Genomic DNA, 21,160 nt, shown 5'->3' with positions numbered 1-21,160 from the left:
GTTCCGTGATATACCCATCTCCACTCGTGAGGAACACCGTGGGTCCCGCCACAACTCAAGAAGAGCCCCAGTTTTCCATCCTCATCTCGAGATGTGGGTCCATTTCCTTGCTTCGTCGGGAAAGGAATCCCGGCATTCCTGTCAGCTCTCAAGAGGAGGTGGTCTCCACTTGAAACTCGAGAGAAACTTAAGGGGTTGTGAGTAAGACCAAAAGACCCCGATGTCCCAATCCAGTCCAGATACACCTGATTCCCCTGCACTGACTCGACTGTCACCCCGAGTATCAACTCACAGCACGATGACACGTGTGACAGCCCTTGGCACCTTGAGCAAAAGCCACATATCCCTATGTCACCTTGACAGGAAGCCCGAAACTACTGTCACAGCTCGAGAGAAAAGCGGACTTGCATGTCTCCACACGAGACATGCGACTCTGTGGAAACTCCATAGGAACCCTGAGATCCATGTCAGCACTGGAGAGGAACCCTGAGCTGCCAGCGTCCAGCCCCTGTGGATCCAGGGTAATTAGAAGTGCAGACAGAGTAGGTGTCCTAGGAAAAAGCTATTTAATTGGAAATATAAAGAGAGATTAAAAACGAATAGTGTAGTAGGAAAATTTGTGGAAAAAAAGCGGGTGAATAATTTGGTTTCTGTGGCTAACCAATAAAGCTCCAAGACAAGGAATTTGCACCATCTACATAGGCCACTGGCACCGGCTGGATAGTGAAGGGTGCCCCGCCTTGGGCTTCCCCTTGCGTGGGTCTTATAAGCCAGAGAAGTAAGTAGACATCACGAGCCTCGACGCTCCAGATGGGAATTCAGCCAGAAAAGAAGAGAAAGAGAAAAGACCACATGGGGGAAATCAGTCTTTCCAATAAGTGGTCCATTTTCTTTATTTTTCAGGTTTGCCTATATACTTTTTGTTATACATAGAGATAGAATACAAAGTCACGTGGGGTCAGCAGATCTGACCTTTATCAAAATCAGGTGCTTCATATAAATGTATACAAAAGGTCTTAGGTGGCTTTACATCATATTCTGGCTATGAGGCCTGCTGACATTTTATGACCCTTTCTTTATGATAATGATTAGTCAACCAGAAACCCTAGTTTCCAGGAGTGAATTTTCTTAAACCAGGTGCTGCCTTCCGAAGGTACAAAATAAAGTTTCATTCCTATATGGTGAAGGTACAGTGGGTTACAATCGAGAAAGGAATTTACTTAGACTAAGGTTTAACATGATCAATATCAAAGGTTAATATTTATTTCTCTTATATGCTAGTTATATTTATGTATATAAGGACAAGTAATATGGAGACTTAGCAGCAAATATTGGACCAACAAATGAAAACCCTTCACCAGTATAATTTCTAACCAACCCACAATACTAATAATTTCTAACTTCTCAAAATAATCTGTATTTAGAAAGTTTAAAGCATCTCGTGCCTCTCACAGTTGGGAGGCTGTAAACAAATCACATGTGGCCAGACGAACCCGCTCAGGCAGGCTAAAGAACCTTCAGAGGAGTTTGTAAGTTGAAACACTCTTGTCACACTGAGGAATTTTTATCGACTGGAGCTGCAAGTTAACTCCTTCTCTGAGAGATGTGGTGGGGGACAGCCCCTTGTAAAGTCAGAGGTGTAGGTGAGAGCATAAAGCAGAAAAGTAGGCAGGCACTGGTTTTGGGGGTAGATGCTCGGGAACAGGGGGTCTCCTGAAGCTCCATCCCGCCTTTGTGTAAGTCAAAGCCTCCTTCCTCATGACCTTTGCCATGAGTGGAGTTCCTCACGCTGGCTCCCGGCACTGAGGTTCAGGCCTCAGTTCTAGATGAGGACCTAGTATCCCGCACCGACTGGAGAGGAATCCCGAGAGGCCCCTCACAACTCGTATGGAGACTGGACATTCCTGAGGCCACACGAGCGGGTCCCTAAGGTCCCTGTCATAACTCAAAAGGTCCCATGCCGCAACTCGAGAAAAACCAGGAGATTCTCCCCTCAACTCGAAATGAGGCCCTTTTCCGCTGTGGCATCTCGAGAGAAATCCCACCTTCCCCCTTGAGCCTAGAAGGGTCTTTGACACGCTTGAGGCTACTCAAGAAGTTCCCTGAAATATGTGTCTTCACTCAAGAGGAACACTGAAGGTTCCGCCACAACTCAAGAAGATCCCCGTTTTTCCCTCCTCATCTCGAGATGAGGGTCCATTTCCCTGCTTCATCGGGAAAGGAATCCCGGAATTCCTGTCGCACCTCAAGAGGAGGCAGTCTCCAATTGAAAGTCGAGAGGAATGCCAGTGGTCGTGCCACCATTACAAGAGACCCCAAAGTCTCAATCCACTCCAGATACACCTGATTCCCCTGCACTGACTCGACTGTCAACCCAAGGATCGACTCAAAACACGACGGCACGTGTGTCATCCCTGAGGCACCTTGAGAGAAAGCCACAGATCCCTATGTCAACTCGGTAGGAAGACTGACACTAATGTTACAGCTCTAGAGTAAAGCAGACTTGCATGTCTGCACACTAGACGAGGCCTGCCTCCCCTGTTGAAACTCCACAGAAATCCCCGAGATCCATATCAGCACTGGAGAGGAAAACTGAGATTCTGGCCTCAACTCCAGATGAGGACCTAGGACCTGGCAACTACTGGAGAGGAATCCCAAGAATCCCCTCACAACAAGGATGGAGACTTGACTTTCCTGAGGCAACACGAGCGAGTCTCTGAGGTCCCCATTGTAAGTCTAGAGGAACCCCAAGTTTCTTGCCACAACTCGAGAAAAACCAGGAGATTCTCCCCTGAACGTGAGATGAGGCCCTTTTCCGCTGTGTCCTCTCTAGAGAAATCCCACCATGCCTCTTGAGCCTTGAAAGGGTCCTTGACACCCTGTATGCAACTCAAGAAGTTGTGTGACATGCCAGGGTCCAGCTGCATTGGATCCAGGAATTCGAAGCAGGGATAGAGTCAGAGTCTGGGAAAGGACTATCTAATTAGGAATATAAAGAGAGTTTAGGAAAGAATAGTGTAGTGTGAAATTTAGTGGAGAAAAGATGCTGAATAACTTGGTTTATGCGGAAAATCTATAAAAACCTCAGGACAAGAGGTTTGCACCTTCTACGTTAGGCCACTGGTGCTCATTTGAATAGCAGAGAGTGCCTCGCCTTGGGCTCCCTATCTCGTGGCTCTTAGAAGCCAGGGCAAGTAAGTAAACTTAGAGAGCCTCCGCTCTCCAGATGGGAATTCAGCTTGAAAAGGAGAAGGAGGGAGAGGGAGAAAGAGAGAGAGAGAGAGATTCGACAGAGGGGGAGCCAGATTTCCAAGAAACCAGTTCGAGAAGCTGGTCTGAGAAACTGGTCCACCCTTATTGTCCGGAAAATCCTTTTATACTTTTGATTGTACATAGAGATCAATGGATAATACAAAATTATGCAGCATCAACAGCCCTGACTCCTTTCGAGACCAGGCTTTCTCTATGCATTCCTAGCTGTATACACAAGTTTTAGGTAATGTACATCATCTTCTGGCCAGAAGGCCAAGTAACATTTTACAGCCCTTTTCTGATAAAGGTAGTAGTGTTGTTCTTCCCAAAGTCTGGTGCCAGTCTCAGAAAGCACTAAATAAATTTACATTATTAAATAGCAAGGACACAGCAATTTATAACAGTGAAAGAAGAGTACAGTAATTTATAACAAAGAGAAAATTCATTAACTCAAAAGTCTACTGTGGCTAACATCAAAACTACTATATTCCTAATTCTGCATCCTGATTACATTGATTAATGTCCTCTAGAGCTGCCTAAAATATAAAGGATATGGAGGCCTGGCGGGAAACATTAACACAACAAACTCTTCACCAAACTAATTCTTAACTGTAAAAGTCTCTATATCTTTAAGATGATTTATGCTTCATGTCTCTTGCAGTTGGGGGGTGCGGTTATAAACAATCACAAGTTTTAAAAATCCTGACAGACCGGTCAGGTAAGTTAGAAAGCCATCAAAGGGGTTTAAAAAGAACCATTCTTTTTATATGCAAGAGACTGTTGGAGCTCTAAGTTAACTTTTTCCAGAGAAAGGTAATCTGGGATAGCCCCCTGTAATGTAAGAAAAGTATAATATAGCAGACAGTAAAAAGACAGATTTTGGTTTTGGGGTAGATGCTCAGGAATAGGACCCCATGAGACCAGACTTGCCTTACCTGTCAGGTCTCTGTGCATGACCTGGTCATGTGGGGGGACCTCCTGTGCTGGCTCCTGGCACGGACAAAACCATCTCCACTCAGGAGGAACACCGAGGGCCCCGCCAAAACTCAAGAAGAGCCCCGTTTTTATCACCTCATCTGGAGATGAGGGTCCATTTCCCTGCTTCGTTGGGAAAGGAATCGTGGTGTTCCTGTCGCACCTCAAGAGGAGGTGGTATCAACTTAAAAGTCGAGAGGAACTCCAAGGGTAGTGCAACCATTCCCAAAACCCCGATGTCCCAATCAACTCCACATATACCTGATTCCCCTGTAATGACCCAACTGTCACCCAGAGTATTGACTCACAACACGATGGCACATGTGACAGCCCTGTGGCAACTCGAGAGAAAGCCACAGATCCCTATGTCAACTTGACAGGAAGCCAGACACTACTGTTACAGCTCTAGAGGAAAGTGGACTTGCAAGTCTCCACAAGAGATGAGGCCTGACTCCCCTCTTGAAACTCCATAGGAACCTGGAGATCCATGTCAGCACTGGAGTGGAACACTGAGGTTCTGGCCTCAGCTCCAGATGAGGATCTAGGACTCGGCAGTGATGGGAGAGGAATCCCGAGAAGCCCCTCAAAACTCGCATGGAGACTGGACTTTACTGAGGCCACATGAGCGGGTCCATGAGGTCCCCATCGTAACTCAAGAGAAACCCCAAGTTTCCTGCTGCAGCTCGAGAAAAACCAGGAGATTCTCCCCTCGACGCGAGCTGAGGCACTTTTCCACTTCAGCATCTCAAGAGAAATTGCACCTTCCCTCTTCAGCCTCGAAAGGGTCCTTGACACCCTTGAGGCAACTCAAGAAGTTCTCCAACATACCCATGAGCACTCAAGAGGAACACCGAGGGTCCTGCCACAACTCAAGAAGAGCCCCAATTTTCTCTCCTCATCTTGAGATGAGGGTCCATTTCCCTGCTTCATCAGGAAAGGAATCCTGACATTCCCGTCACACCTCAAGAGGAGGCGGTTTCCACTTGAAAGTCGAGAGGAACTCCAGGGGTCGTGCCACAATTCCAAAAGACCCCGATGTTCCAATCCACTCCAGATACACCTGATTCCCCTGCACTGACTCAGTGGTCACCCCGAGAATCGACTCAAAACATGATGGCAGGTGTGGCAGCCCTGTGGCACCTTGAGAGAAAGCCACCAATCTTTATGTCAACTCGACAGGAAGCCTGACTCTACTGTTACAGCTCGACAGGAAAGCAGACTTGCATGTCTCCACATGAGAAGAGGCCTGACTCTTCTGTGGAAACTCCATAGGATCCCCGAGATCCATGTCAGCACTGGAGAGGAAACCTCAGGTTCCGGCTTCAGCTCCAGTTGAGGACCTAGGATCCGGCACCAACTGGAGAGGAATCCCGAGAGGTCCCTTGCAACTCGCATGGAGACTGGACTTTCCTGAGGCAGCTCGAGCGGGTCCCTGAGGTCCCCATCGTAACTCGAGAGGAACCCAACGTTTCCTGCAACAACTCGAGAAAAACCAGGAGATTATCCCCTCAACACGAGTTGAGGCCCTTTTTCGCAGTGGCATCTTGAGAGAAATCCCACTGCAGGAAGCCAGCCCAGGAGATCCCACCCATGACATGGTCACGTGCAGAGACCTGACTGGCAACGTGAGTCAGGTCTCAAGTGGTCCTCCGCCTGAGGATCTACCCGGAAACCAAAATCTGTCTATTTACTGTCTGCTATACTCTACTCTGCTGACATTACAGGAGGCTATCCCCGACCACCTTTCTCTGGAAAATTTTAACTTAGAGCTCCCGTTAACAGTCTCCTGCATATAAAAAGAATATCTGGGCTTAAACCCTTCTGATAGCTTTCTAAATTACCTGACTGGTCTGTCCGGATTTTTAAAAATACTCTCGTGAATTGTTTATGGCCCCCAACTGTGACAGGCATGAAGCTTAAAAATTCTTAAAGATATAGAGCCTTTAGAGCTAAGAATTAGTTTGATTGTAGAGTTAATGATTACCACAAGGCCTCCATATCCGTTTTCTTTTATGCACCTAAGAGGATATTAATCAATGTAAACTGGATGCAGAAATAGGAATATACTAGTTTTTATGTTAGCAACATTAGACTTTTGAGTTAGTGAATTTTCTTTTTGTTATAAATCACTGTACTGCTCTTTCCTTGTTATAAATTGTGGTGTCCTTGCTATGTAAGAATATAAGTTTATTTATTGCCTTCTGAGAGTGGCACCAGACTTTGGGAAGAACAAGACTATTAAGGCAAATAAGTTCTCTGTTTGAAGACACTTATCAGAAAAGGGACGTAAAATGTTAATTGGCCTCTGGCCAGAATATGATGTAAATCACCTAAGACTTGTGTATACAACTAGGTATGCAGAGAGAAAGCCTGGTCTCAATAAGAGTCAGGGCTGCTGACACTGCATAATTTTGTATTATCCTCTGATCTCTATGTACAAACAAAGTATAAAAAGAATTTATGGACAACAGAAGGGGGTCCAGACACTGGATAGACTGGTTTTCCCCATGTCAAATAACTCTCTCTCTCTCCCTCCCTCCTTTGCCTTTTCAGGCTGAATTCCCAACTGTGGTGTGCAGGCTCGCAATGTCTACTTACTTGCCCTCACTTCTAAGACCCACACGAGAGGGAGCCAAAGGTGGGGCACCCTCCGCTATTCAAACAGGCAATGGTGGCCTAACTTAGATGGTGCAAACCTCTTGTCTCGAGCTTTTACTACTTCTCCAAGTAAACCAACTTATTGAGCCTCTTTTCTCCATTAAATTTTCCTACTACATTATACTTTCCTAATCTCTCTTTTTAGTTCAAAATAAATAAGTTGTTACTCGCCTCTTCCATCTACCCTTCAAATTACAATAGATCCAACGGGGCTGGGCCCCAGCATGCCACTTTCCTTTTTGAGCCTCAAAAGTGTCCTTTACACCATTGATGCAAATCAAGAAGTTCCCTGACATGCCCGTCTCCATTCGAGAGGAATGCCGAGGGTCCCGCTTCAACTCAAGAAGAGCCCCGTTTTTCCCTCCTCATCTCGAGATGAGGGTTCATTTCCCTGCTTCGTAGGGAAACGAATCCTGGCGTTCCTGTTGTACCTCAAGAGGAGGCAGTCTCAACTTGACACCCGAGAGGAACTCCAGGGGTCGTGCCACAATTCCAAGAGAACCCGATGTCCCAGTCCACTCAAGATACACCTTATTTCCCTGTGCTGACTCGATGGTCACCATGAGGATCGGCTCAAAACACAATGGCATGTGTGACAGCCCTGTGGCACCTCGAAAGAAAGCCACCGATCCCTATGTCAACTCGACAGGAAGCCTGACACTACTGTTACAGTTTGAGAGGAAAGAGGACTTGCATGACTCCACAGAAGATGAGGACTGATTCCCCTGTGAAAACTCCAGAGGAATGCCCAGATCCATGTCAGCATTACAGAGCAACCCTGAGGTTGTGATCTCAGCTTCAGATGAGGACCTAGGACCCAGAACTGACAGGAGAGGAATCCCTAGAGGTCCCTGGTGTCTTGCATGGCGACAAGACTTTCCTGAGGCCACACGAGTGGTCCCTGAGGTCCTCGTCATAACTCAAGAGGAAGACCATTTTTCCTGCCGCTACTCGAGGAAAATCAGGAGATTCTCCCCTCAACATGATATGAGGCCCTTTTCTGCTGTGGCATCTCAAGAGAAATCCCACCTTCCCTCTTGAGCCTCAAAAGGTTTCTTGACATCCTTGATGCAACCCAAAAAGCTCCCTGACATACCCGTTCCCACTCGAGAGGAACACTGAGGGTCCCGCCACAACTCAAGAAGAGCCCCGGATTTCCCTCCTTAACTCAAGATGTGGGTCTGTTTCCCTGCTTCGTTGGGAAAGTAATCTCAGCATTCCCGTCGCTCCTCAAGAGGAGGCGGTCTCAACTTGAAATTCGAAAACTCCAGGGGTCGTGCCCCAATTCAAAATACCCTGATGTCCCTGTCTACTCCAGATAAACCTGATTCCCCTGCACTGACTTGACTGTCACACAGAGTATCAACTCACAACACGATGGCACTATGACAGCCTGTGGCTCCTTGAGAGAAAGCTACAGATGTCTATTCTACTCGACAGGAAGACTGACACTATTGTTACAGCTCAGAAGGAAAGCAGACTTGCATGTCTCCACACGAGACATGGCCTGACTCCCCTGTGGAAACTCCAGAGGAACCCCGAGATCCATGTCAGCACTGGAGTAGAAACCTGAGGTTGCAGCCTCAGCTCCAGATGAGGACCTAGGACAAGGCACCGACTGCATAGGAACCCCGAGAGGCCCCTCGCAACTCGCAGGTAGACTGGACTTTCCTGAGGCCACACGAGTGTATCCTGCAGGTCACCATCATAACTGGAGAGGAACCACATGTTTCTTGCCACAACTCGAGTAAAACCAGGAGAGTTTCCCCTCAACGCGAGATGAGGCCCTTTTCTGCTGTGGTGTGTCAAGAGATATCCCACCTTCTCTCTTGAGCCTCAAAAGTGTCCTTGACACCCTTGATGCAACTCAATAGGTTCCCTGACATACCAGTTTCCACTCGAGAGGAACACCGATGGTCCTGCCACAACTCAAAATGAAACCCGTTTTTCCCTCCTCAACTCGAGAGGAGGGGCCCTTTCCCTTCATCGTGGGAAAAGAATCCCAGCGTTCCCTTCACACCTCAAGAGGAGGCAGTGTCAACTTGAAAGTTGAGACAAACTCCAGGGTACGGCCACCATTCCAAACGACCCAGATGTCCAAGTGCAGTCCAGATACACCTGATTCCTCTGCACTGACTCGATTGTCACCCTGAGTATCAAATCACAACATGATGGCAAGTGTGACAGCCCTGCGGTGCCTCGAGAGAAAGCCAAAGATCCCTATATCAACTCAACAGGAAGCCAGAAACTACTGTTACAGCTAGGGAGGAAAGAGGACTTGCATGTCTCCTCACGAAACGAGGCCTGACTCCCCTGTGGAAACTCAATAGGAACCCCGACATTCATGTCAGCACAGGAGAGGAACACTGAGGTTGCCGCCTCAGCTCAAGATGAGGACCTAAGACCCAGCACCGACTGGAGAGGTATCCCGATTGCCTCTGGCAACTCGCATGGAGACTGGACTTTACTGAGGCCACACGAGCGTGTCCCTGAGGTCCCCATCGTAACTCGAGAAGAACCCCAATTTTCCTCTTGCAACTCGCGAAAAACCAGGACATTCTTCCCTCAACGCGAGATGAAGCCCTTTTCTTCTGCGCCATCTCAAGAGAAATCCCACCTTCCTCTTGAGCCTCGAAAGGGTCCTTGACACCCTTGATACAACTCAAGAAGTTCTCCAACATATCCGTCTCCACTCGAGAGGAACACCAAGGGTCCCGCCATAACTGAAGAAGAGCCCCGTTTTTCCCTCCTCATCTCAACATGAGGGTCCAGTTCCCTGCTTCATCAGGAAAGGAATCCTGGCATTCCTGTTGTACCTCAAGAGGAGGCGGCCTCAACTTGACACTCAAGAGGAACTCCAGGGGTCGTACCACAATTCCAAGAGAACCCGATGTCCCATCCACTCGAGATACACCTTATTTTCCTGTGCTGACTTGATGGTCACCATGAGGATCGACTCAAAACACGATGGCACGTGTGACAGCCCTGTGGCACCTCGAAAGAAAGCCACTGATCCCTATGTCAACTCGACAGGAAGCCTGACACTACTGTTACAGTTCAAAAGGAAAGAGGACTTGCATGACTCCACAGGAGACGAGGACTGACTCCCCTGTGGAAACTCCAGAGGAATGCCCAGATCCATGTCAGCATTACAGAGCAACCCTGAGGTTGTGATCTCAACTTCAGATGAGGACCCAGGACATGGCACCAACTGGAGAGGAATCCCGAGAGGTCCCTGGCGTCTCGCATGGTGACAAGACTTTCCTGAGGCCACACGAGCAGTCCCTGAGGTCCTCGTCGTAACTCAAGAGGAACACCATCTTTCCTGCCACAACTCGAGAAAAAACAGGAGATTCTCCCCTTAACGCGAGATGAGGCCCTTTTCCGCTGTGGCATCTCAAGAGAAATCCCACCTTCCCTCTTGAGCCTCGAAAGGTTCCTTGACATCCTTGCTGCAACCCAAAAAGCTTCCCGACATACCCTTTTCCACTCGAGAGGAACACCGAGGGTCCCACCACAACTCAAGAAGAGCCCTGGATTTCCCTCCTCAACTCAAGATGTGGGTCCGTTTCCCTGCTTCGTCGGGAAAGGAATCCCAGCATTCCCGTCACTCCTCAAAAAGAGGTGGCCACAACTTGAAATTCGAGGAGAACTCCAGGGGTCGTGCCCCAATTCCAAAATACCCTGATGTCCCTGTCCACTCCAGATAAACCTGATTCCCCAGCACTGACTTGACTGTCACACAGAGTATCAACTCACAACACGATGGCACTGTGACAGCCTGTGGCTCCTCGAGAGAAACCTACAGATCTCTATCTCCACTCGACAGGAAGTCTGACACTACAGTTACAGCACGGGAGGAAAGCGGACTTACATGTCTCCACTGGAGACGAGGCCTGACTTTCCTTTGGAGACGCCAGAGGAACCCTGAGATCCATATCAGCACTGGAGCGGAAACCTGAGGTTGCAGCCTCAGCTCCAGATGAGGACCTAGGACAAGGCACCGACTGCAGAGGAATCCCAAGAGGCCCCTCACAACTTGCAGGTAGACTGGAATTTCCTGAGGCCACACGAGCGCGTTCCACAGGTCACCATCGTAACTGGAGAGGAACCCCATGTTTCTTGCCACAACTCGAGTAAAACAAGGAGAGTTTCCCCTCAATGTGAGATGAGGCCCTTTTCTGCTGTGGCGTGTCGAGAGATATCCCACCTTCTCTCTTGAGCCTCGAAAGTGTCCTTGACACATTCTATCCTCGAGAGAAAGCCACAGATCCCTATATCAAGTCAACAGGAAGCCTAAATCTACAATTACAGCTCGGGAGGAAAGCGGACTTGCATGTCTTCAAATGAGATGAGGCCTGATTTCCCTCTGGAAACCCCATAGGAACCCTAAGATCCATGTCAGCACTGGAGAGGAAACCTGAGGTTCTGGCCTCAAATCCAGGACCCCGGCCCCAGCAGCGATTGCAGAGGAATCCCTAGAGGCCTCTTGCAACTCGCATGGAGACTAGACTTTCCTGAGGCCCCACGAGAGGGTCCCTGAGATCCCCAACGTAACTGGAGAGGAACCCCAAGTTTGTTGCCACAACTCGAGAAAAACCAAGACATTCTCCCCTCAATGCGAGATGAGGCCCTTTTCTGCTGTGGAATCTCGAGAGAAATCCCACCTTCCCTCTTGACCCTCGAAAGTGTCCTTGATACCTTTGATGCAACTCAAGAAGTTCCCCGACATACCAGTCTCCACTCAAGAGGAACACTGATGGTCCTGCCACAACTCAAGAAGTGTCCTGTTTACCTGGAGCCAGTGTGGGCAATTCCACCGTGGCAAAGGTCATAAGAAGGAAGCCCGACAAAAAAGTAAAGGTGTGATCTGGCTTTAGAGGTTCCCCTTGGGTTTTCCTGAACATCTATCCCAAGAAACCAGAGTCGCCTGCTTTATTGTACTGTGCTTTCCACTCTTCGGACTTCCTCTGGAAAAAGTTAACTCAGGGCTTCAGTTAAGTCTCCTGCATATAAAAAGAATGTCTCTGTCCCCTTTGATGGTTTTCTAACTTACCTAACCGGTCTGGCCGGACTTTACAACTACTTGTGAATTGTTTACGGCCCCCATCCACGAGAGGCACAAAGCATAAAGCATCTTAAAGATACAGAGCCTTTTCTAAAAAGCTAAAAATTATTCTGGTCATGGGTTTCACTGTTGAGTCAATAACTGCTGCCAGGCCTCCATATTCTTTATCTTTTAGGCACCTGGAGGATATTAATCAATGTAATTGGGATATAGAAAAAGGAATAGAGTAGTTTTGATGGTAGCAACACTAGACTTTTAAGTTAATTTCTTTTCTTTGTTATATATCACTGCACTCCTCTTTCTTGTTGTGTCTTTGGTATGTAAGAATGTAACTTTATTTAGTGCTCTCTGAGAGTGGCACCAGACTTTGGTAGGAACAACACTATTAGGGCACATAAGTCTTCTGGTTGAAAAACCCTTATCAGAAAAGGGCCTTAAATATTAATTGGCCTTCTGGCCAGAAGATGATGTAAATCACCTAAGACTTGTGCATACAAATAGGTATGAAGAGAGAAAGCCTGGTCTCAATAAGGGTCAGGGCTGCTGACGGGACATCATTTTATATTATCCATTGATTTCTATGTACAAAAAATGGTATAAAAGGCCTTTCTGGACAATAGAGGATGGGCCAGTCACTGGACTGGTTTCCCCCATGACTTTTCTTACTCAGTTTTCTGGCTGAATTTCCATCGGGGGTGTGGAGGCTCGCCATGTCTACTTACTTGCCCTAGCTTTTAAGATCCAAGTGAGAGGGATCCCAAGGCGGGGCATCCCCTGCTATTCAAGAGGATGCCAGTGGTCTAACATAGATGGCCCAAGATCCTTGTCCTGGAATTTTACTGGTTTTCCATGTAAACCAAGTTATTCATCAACTTTTCTCCACTAATTTCCTGCTATACTATTTCTTCCTAATATCTCATTATATTTCTAAATAAATAAGTTTTTCCTCAGCATGCCATGCCTGCTTCGAATTACCCTGGATCCACTGGGGCTGGACACTGGCACCGCTTTTCCCTCCTCATCTTGAGATAAGGGTCACTTTCCCTGCTTCTTTGGGAAAGGAATCCCAGCGTTCGCTTCACACCTCAAGAGGAGGCCCTTTCAACTTGCAAGTCGAGAGGAACTCCAGGGGTCCAGACACCATACCAAAAAACCATGATGTCCCAGTTCACTCCAGAAACACCAGATTGCCCTGCACTGACTCGACTATTACACCAAGTATCGATCACAACAAGATGGCATGTGTGACAGCTCTGTGGCACCTTGAGAGAAAGCCACAGATCCCTATGTCAACTCGACAGGAAGACTGATGCTACTGTTACAGATCAGGAGGAAAGCACACTTGTATGCCGCCACTAGATTAGACCTGACTCCCCTGTGGAAACTCCAGAGGAACCCCGAGATCCATGTCATAACTGGAGAAGAACCCTGAGGTTCTGGCCTCAACACCACATGAGGACCTCGGCCACAGCAGCGACAGTAGAGGAATCCCGAGAGGCCCCCTCGCAACTCGCATGGAAACTGGACTTTCCCGAGGCAACAAGAGCAGGTCCCTGAGGTAACTGTGGCAACTCGAGAGGAATGCCAAGATTCCTGCCGCAACTCAAGAAAAACCAGGAGATGCTCCCAAAGCGAGATGAGGCCCTTTTCCACTGCTGCGTCTTGAGAGAAACTCCACCTTCCATCTTGAGCCTCTAAAGGGTCCTTGAAACCCTTGAGGCAACTCAAGAAGTTCCCCGACATACCGTCTCCACTTGAGAGGAACACCGAGGGTCCCGCCACAACTCAAGAAGAGCCCCGGTTTTCCCTCCTTATCTCGCGATGAGGGTCCATTTCCCTGCTTCGTCTGGAAAGGAATTCCAGGGTTCCTGTCGCACCTCAAGAGGAGGCAGTCTCAACTTGACACTCGAGATGAACTCAAGGGGTCGTGCTACCATTTCAAAAGAACCCAGTGTCCCAATCCACTTCAGATACACCTGACTCCCCTGCACTGACTCGATGGTCATCCCGAGGATAGACTCAAAACACTATGGTAGGTGTGACAGCCCTGTGGCACCTCGAGAGAAAGCCACCAATTCCTATGTCAACCCAACAAGAAACCTGACACTGATTTTCCAGCTTGAGAGGAGAGCAGACTTGCATGTCTCCAGACAAGATGAGGCCTGACTCCCCTGTGGAAAACCCAGAGGATCCCCAAGATCCATGTCAACACTGGAGAGGAAAACTGAGGTTCGAGCCTCAAGTCCAGATGAGGACCTTGGCCTGGGCAGCGACTGCAAAGGAATTACGAGAGGCCCCTCGCAACTAGCATGGAGACTGGACTTTCCTCAGGCAACATGAGCGGGTTCCTGAGGTCCCCAACGTAACTCAAAAGAAACACCAAGTTTCCTGCTGCAACTCGAGAAAAACCAAGAGATTCTCCCATCAACGCAAGATGAGGCACTTTTCCACTCCTGCGTCCTGAGAGAAATCCCACATTTTCTCTTGAGCCATGAAAGGGTCCTTGACACCCTTGAGGCAACTCAAGAAGTTCCCTGACGTACCCATCTCCAATCGAGAGGGAACACTGAGAGTCCAGCCACAACTCAAGAAGAGCCCTCTTTTTTCTTCCTCATCTCAGGATGAGGGTCCATTTCCCTGTTTCATTTGGAAAGAAATCCTGGCATTCCCCTTACACCTCAAGTGGAGGCAGTCTCAACTTGACACTCGAGAGCAACTCCAGGGGTCATGCCACCATTCCAAAGGACCCTGATGTCCCGAACCACTCCTGATACATCTTACTCCCCTTCACTGACTTGACGGTCACACCGAGGATCGACTCAAAATAAGATGGCAGGTGTGACAGCCCTGTGGCACCATGAAAAAAGCCACCGATCCCTATGTCAACTCGACAGGAAGCCCGACACTTCTTTTCCAGCTCGAGAGGAAAGCGGAAGTGCATGTCTCCACATGAGACAAGGCAGGAATCCCCTGTTGAAAATCCAGTGGAACCCCGAGATCCATGTCAGCACTGGAGAGGAAGCCTGAGGTTCCAGCCTCAACTCCAGATGAGGACCTCGGCCTTGGCCGTGATTGCAGAGGAATCCCGAGAGGCCCTTCCCAACTCGCAGGAAGACTGGACTTTTCTGAGGCCACATGAGCGGTTCTCTGAAGTCCCCATCATAACTCAATAGGAACACCAAGTTTCCTGCTGCAAATCGAGAAAAACCAGGAGATTCTCCCCTCAACGTGAGATGAAGCCCTTTTCCACTGTGATGACTTGAGAGATATCGCACATTCCCACTTGATCCTTGAAAGGGTCCTTGACATCCTTGAGGCAACTCAAGAAGTTCCCCAACATACTCGTCTCCACTCGTGAGGAACACCAAGGGTCCCGCCACAACTCAAAAAGATCCTCGGTTTTCCCTACTCATCACGACATGAGGATCCATTTCCCTACTTTGTCGAGAAAGGAATCCCGGCGTTCCTTTTGCACCTCAAGAGGAGGCGGTCTCATCTTGACATTCGAGAAGAACTCCAGGGGTCGTGCCACCATTCCAAAAGACCCTGGTGTCCCAATACACTCCAGATACGCCTGACCCCCCTGCACTGACTCGACGGTCACCCTGAATATCGACTCAAAACACCATGGCAGGTGTGACAGCACTGTGGCACCTCGAGAGAAAGCCAGTGATCCCTATGTTAACTCGACAGGAAGCCTGACACTTCTTTTCCTGCTCCACAGGAAAGGGGACATGAATGTCTCCACACGAGGCGAGGCCTGACTTCCCTGTGAAGACTCCAGAGGGAGCCCCGAGATCCATGTCAGCACTGGAGAGGAACCCTGAGGTTCTGGCCTCAACTCCATATGAGGACCTCGGTCGCTGAAGCGACTGGAGAGGAATCCCAAAAGGGCCCTCGCAACTCTCATGGAGACTGGAATTTCCTGATGCAACCTGAGTGAGTACCTGAGGTCTCCGTCGTCACTCAGAAGGAATCCCAGGTTTCCTGCTGCAACTCGAGAAAAACCGTGAGTTTCTCCCCTCAACGCGAAATGAGGCCCTTTTCTGCTGCAGCGTCTCAACAGAAATCCCACCTTCAATCTAGAACCTTGAAAGCATCCTTGACAATCTTGAGGCAACTGAAGAAGTTCACTGAGATACCCGTCTCCACTCGAGAGGAACACCGAGGGTCCTGTCACAACTCCAGAAGACCCTGGTTTTCCCTCTTCATCTCGAGATGAGAGTCCATTTCCCTGCTCTGTTGGGAAGAATCCCGGCATTCCCCTCGCCCCTCAAGAGGAGGCAGTCTCAACCTGAAACTCCAGAGGAACTCCAGAGGTCGTGCCACCATTCCAAAAGTCCCAGATGTGCCAATCCACTTCAGATACACCTGACTCCCCTGCACTGATTCGACGGTCACCTCGAGGATCATCTCTAAACAGGATGGCAGATGTGACAGCCTTGTGGCACCTCGAGAGAAAGCCACCGATTCTTATGGCAACTTGACAGGAAGCCTGACACTGCTTTACTAGCTCGAGAGGAGAGCGGACTTGCATGTCTCCACACAAGATGAGGCCTGACTCCCCTGTTGAAGCTCCATAAGAATCCCGAGATCCATGTCACCACTGGAGAGAAACCCTGAGGTTCAGGACTCAGCTCCAGATTAGGACCTAGGACCCAGCATGAACTGGAGAGGAATCCTGAGAAGCCCCACAGAACTTCCATGGAAAATGGACTCTCCTGAGGCAACACGATTGGGTCCCTGATGTCCTCGTCGCAATTCGACAGGAACACAAAATTTCGTGGCACCCCTCGAGACAAACCAGGAGGTCTTTTTCTGCTGTCTCGTCTCGTATAGAGAAGTGGAAGTCCGCTCTCCTCTCGAGCTGGAAAAGCAGTGTCAGGCTTACTGTCGGGTTGACATAGGGATCAGTGGCTTTCTCTCGAGATGCCACAGGGCTGTCATACCTGCCATGTTGTTGTGAGTCGATCCTCGGGGTGACCGTCGAGTCAGTGCGTGGGAATCAGGTGTATCTGGAGTGCATTGGGACATAGTTGTCTTTTGAAATGGTGGCACGACCCTTGGAGTTCCTCTCGTGTGTCAAGTTGAGACCACCTCCTCTTGAGGTGAGACGGCAATGCAGGGAATCCTTTCCCGACGAAGCTGGGAAATGGACCCTCTTCTCAAGATGAGAAGGGAAAACCGGGGCTCTTCTTCAGATGTGGTGGGACCCTCGGTGTTCCTCTCAAGTGGACACGGGTATGTTGGGGAACTTCTTGAGTAGCCTCAAGGGTGTCAAGGACCCTTTCAATGCTCAAGAGGAAGGTGGGATTTCTCTCGACACTTCGCACTGGAAAAGGGCCTCATCTCGTGTTGAGTGGAGAATCTGCTGGTTTTTCTGAAATTGCGGCAGGAAACTTGGGCTTCCTCTTGAGTTTGACGGGGACCTCAGGGACCCTCTCGTTTGGCCTTGGAAAGTCCAGTCTCCATACAAGTTGCAATGGGCCTCTCAGGAATCCCTGCAGAAGCAGCCGGGGCCGAGGTCCTCATCTGGAGTTGAGGCTGGGACCTCAGGTTTCCTCTTGAGTGCTGATATGGATCTTGGGGTTCCTCTGGAGTTTCCACAGGCGAGTCACACCTCTTCTCGTGTGAAGACATGCAAGTCCGCTCTCCTCTTGAGCTGGAAAAGCAGTGTCAGGCTTCCTGTCGAGTTGACATACAGATCGGTGGCTTACTCTCGAGGTGCCACAGGGCGATCACACATGCCATCGTGTGCAGAGTTGATCCTCAGGGTGACCGTTGAGTCGTGCAGGGGAGTCAGCTGTATCTGGAGTGGATTGGGACATCATTGTCTTTTGGAATGGTGGCACGACCACTGGAGTACCTCTCAAGTGTCAAATTGAGGCCGCCTCATCTTGGGCTGCGCCTGGACGGCCGGGATTCCTTTCCTGACGAAGCAGGAAAATGGACCCTTATCTCGAGTTGAGGATGGAAATCTGGTAGTCTTCTTGAGTTGTGGCGGGATCCTCAGTGTTCCTCTCTGCCGGGGTCCAGCCCCAGTGGATCCAGGGAATATGAAGCATGGACAGAGTTGGCGAGGAAAGACTTATTTATTTATTAATATAAGATTGAATTAGGAAGAAATAGTGTAGTACGAAGATTAAGTGGAGAGAAGAGGCTGATTAACTTGGGTTACGTAGAAAACCAATAAAGCTCCAGACAAGGAGCTTGCACCGTCTACGTTAAGCCGCCGGCACCCGTTTAAATATCAGAGAGTGCCCCGCCTTGGGCTCTCTCTCTTATGGATCTTAGAAGCCAGGACAAATAAGTAGACACAGTGAGCCTCCACGTTCCAAGGGATCAGCCTGAAAAGGAGAGGGAGGGAGCAAGAGAAAGAATTGACACGGGGGAGGCCAGGCTTGTGCAAAAACCCCCTCCAACTTTATTATTTAAAACTTGTTTATATACCCTAAATTTTACATAATGGAAGATACAGAGTCACGCAGGGGCAGCAGTCCTGACCCTTTCTGTATATCTCTTTTGTATACAAAAGGTCTCAGGTGATTTACATTATCTTCTGGCCAGGAGGCTTGCTAACACTTTTTTGGCTCTCTTTCTTAATGAATGTTAATCTCGTTTCCCCTGAAGTGTTTTTCTTTAATCTGCATCTCCTTAAAACACTAAAGTTACATCTCTATAGAACAAAGCTGCAGTGGGTTATAACAAAGAAGGTACTTAACTCAAAGATCTAATGTTGCTAATAACAGGCCTACTACTTGTTTTTCTATATACCAACTATATCTAAAAATAAAGGATATGAAAATTTGGCAGCGAGTATTGGCTCAACAAATGAAACTTTTAATCAGTCCTATTCTAATGACTTTGACTCCTAGGAAGCCCCTACATTCCTAGGATGTTTTAAGCTTCCTGCGCCTCCTGCCATTAGGAGGCCTCAAACAATCACATGCGCAGCTTTACGAGTCCTGCAGGCAGGCTAGAAAGCCATCAGAGGGGTTTTTGAGTTGAAACACTCTTTCAAATGCAGAAGACTAAAGCCCTAAATTGACTTTTTCCAGAGAATGTCAGAAGAGTGGAAAAGCAGGCAGATCTTATTTTTTGGGGGGGGAGGGTGGATGCACAGGAAATTCCAGGGGAAAACCCGAGGTCTGATGCCCTTGCCATCAGAGCTCTGCCACATGACCTTGTCATGGGTGGAATTCCTCACGCTGGCTCCCGGCACCTCTCAAGTGGAGTCGGGTATGTTCGAGAACTTTTTGAGTTGCCTCAAGGGTGTGAAGGACCCTTTAGAGTCTCAAGAAGGAAGGTGGGATTTCTCTCGAAATGCCAGAGCAGAAATGGGCCTCATCTTGCGTTGAGGGGAGAATATCCTGATTTTCTCGTGTTGTGGCCACAAACTCGGGGTTTCTCTCGAGTTACCGCGGGGACCTCAGGGACCAACTCGTGTGGCATAAGGAAAGTCCATTGTCTATGCGAGTTGTGAGGAGCCTCTAGGGATTCCTCTGCAGTTGCTGCCGGGGCCGAAGTCCTCATCTGGAGTTGAGGCTGGAACCACAATGTTCCTCTCCAGTGTCGACATGGAACTTGAAATTCCTCTGGAGTTTCCACAGGGGAGTTAGGCCTCGTCTCGTGTGGAGACATGCAAGTCCGCTCACTTCTCGAGCTGGAAAATCAGTGCCAAGCTTCCTGTCACATTGACATAGGGATCGGTGGCTTTCTCTCGTGGTGCCACAGGGCTGTCACACCTGCCATGTTGTTGGGAGTTGATCCTCGGGGTGACCGTTGAGTCAGTGTGTGGGAATCAGATGTATCTGGAGTGCATTGGGACTTCGGGGTCTTTTTAAATGGTGGCTGGTGGCACGACCCTTGGAGTTCCTCTAGAGTGTCAAGTTGAGACTGCCTCCTCTTGAGGTGCGACGGGAATGCAGGGATTCCTTTCCCGAAGAAGCAGGGAAATGGACCCTCTTCTCGAGATGAGAAGGGAAAACCGGGGCTCTTCTTGATTTGTGGTGGGACACTCGATGTTCCTCTCAAGAGGACACGGGTATGTCGGGGAACTTCTTGAGTAGCCTCAAGGGTGTCAAGGACCCTTTCAATGCTCAAGAGGAAGATGGGATTTCTCTCAACACTCCGCACCGGAAAAGGGCCTCATCTCATGTTGAGTGGAGAATCTGCTGGTTTTTCTGAAATTGCGGCAGGAAACTTGGGCTTCCTCTAGAGTTATGACGGGGACCTCAGGGACCCTCTCGTTTGGCCTTGGAATGTCCAGTCTCCATACAAGTTGCAATGGGCCTCTCGGGAATCCCTGCAGAAGCAGCCAGGGCCGAGGTCCTCATCTGCAGTTGAGGCCAGGACCTCAGGTTTCCTCTAGAGTGCTGACATGGAACTCGGGGTTCCTCTGGAGTTTCCACAGGCGAGTCACACCTCTTCTCGTGTGAAGACATGCAAGTCCACTCTCCTCTCGAGCTGGAAAAGCAGTGTCAGGCTTCCTGTCGAGTTGACATACAGATCGGTGGCTTACTCTCGAGGTGCCACAGGGCAGTCACACATGCCATCGTGTGCAGAGTCGATCCTCGGGTTGACCATCGAGTCGTGCAGGGGAGTCAGCTGTATCTGGAGTGGATTGGGACATCAGTGTCTTTTGGAATGGTGGCACGACCACTGGAGTACCTCTCGAGTGTCAAATTGAGGCCGCCTCATCTTGAGCTGCGCTGGGAACGCCAGGATTCCTTTCCTGACGAAGCAGGAAAATGGACCCTTATCTCGAGTTGAGGATGGAAATCTGGTAGTCTTCTTGAGTTGTGGCAGGACCCTCGGTGTTCCTCTCGAGTGGAGTCGGGTATTTTCAAGAACTTTTTGAGTTGCCTCAAGGTTGTGAAGGACCCATTAGAGGCTCAAGAGGGAAGGTGGGATTTCTCTCGAAATGCCAGAGTGGAAATGGGCCTCATCTTGCATTGAGGGGAGAATATCCTGATTTTCTCATGTTGTGGCCGCAAACTCGGGGTTTCTCTCGAGTTACAACGGGGATGTCCTGTACCAGTTCGTGTGGCGTCAGGAAAGTCCATTGTCTATGCGAGTTGTGAGGAGCCTCTAGGGATTCCTCTGCAGTTGCTGCCAGGGCTGAAGTCCTCTACTGAAGTTGAGGCCGGAACCTCAATGTTCCTCTCCAGTGTCGATATGAATCTTGGAATTCCTGTGGAGTTTCCA

The sequence above is a fragment of the Oryx dammah genome, unplaced genomic scaffold (genome assembly GCF_014754425.2).
Source record: "Oryx dammah isolate SB20612 unplaced genomic scaffold, SCBI_Odam_1.1 HiC_scaffold_11, whole genome shotgun sequence".
Classification (NCBI taxonomy): domain Eukaryota; kingdom Metazoa; phylum Chordata; class Mammalia; order Artiodactyla; family Bovidae; genus Oryx; species Oryx dammah.
This window is presented reverse-complemented; position numbering follows the sequence as displayed.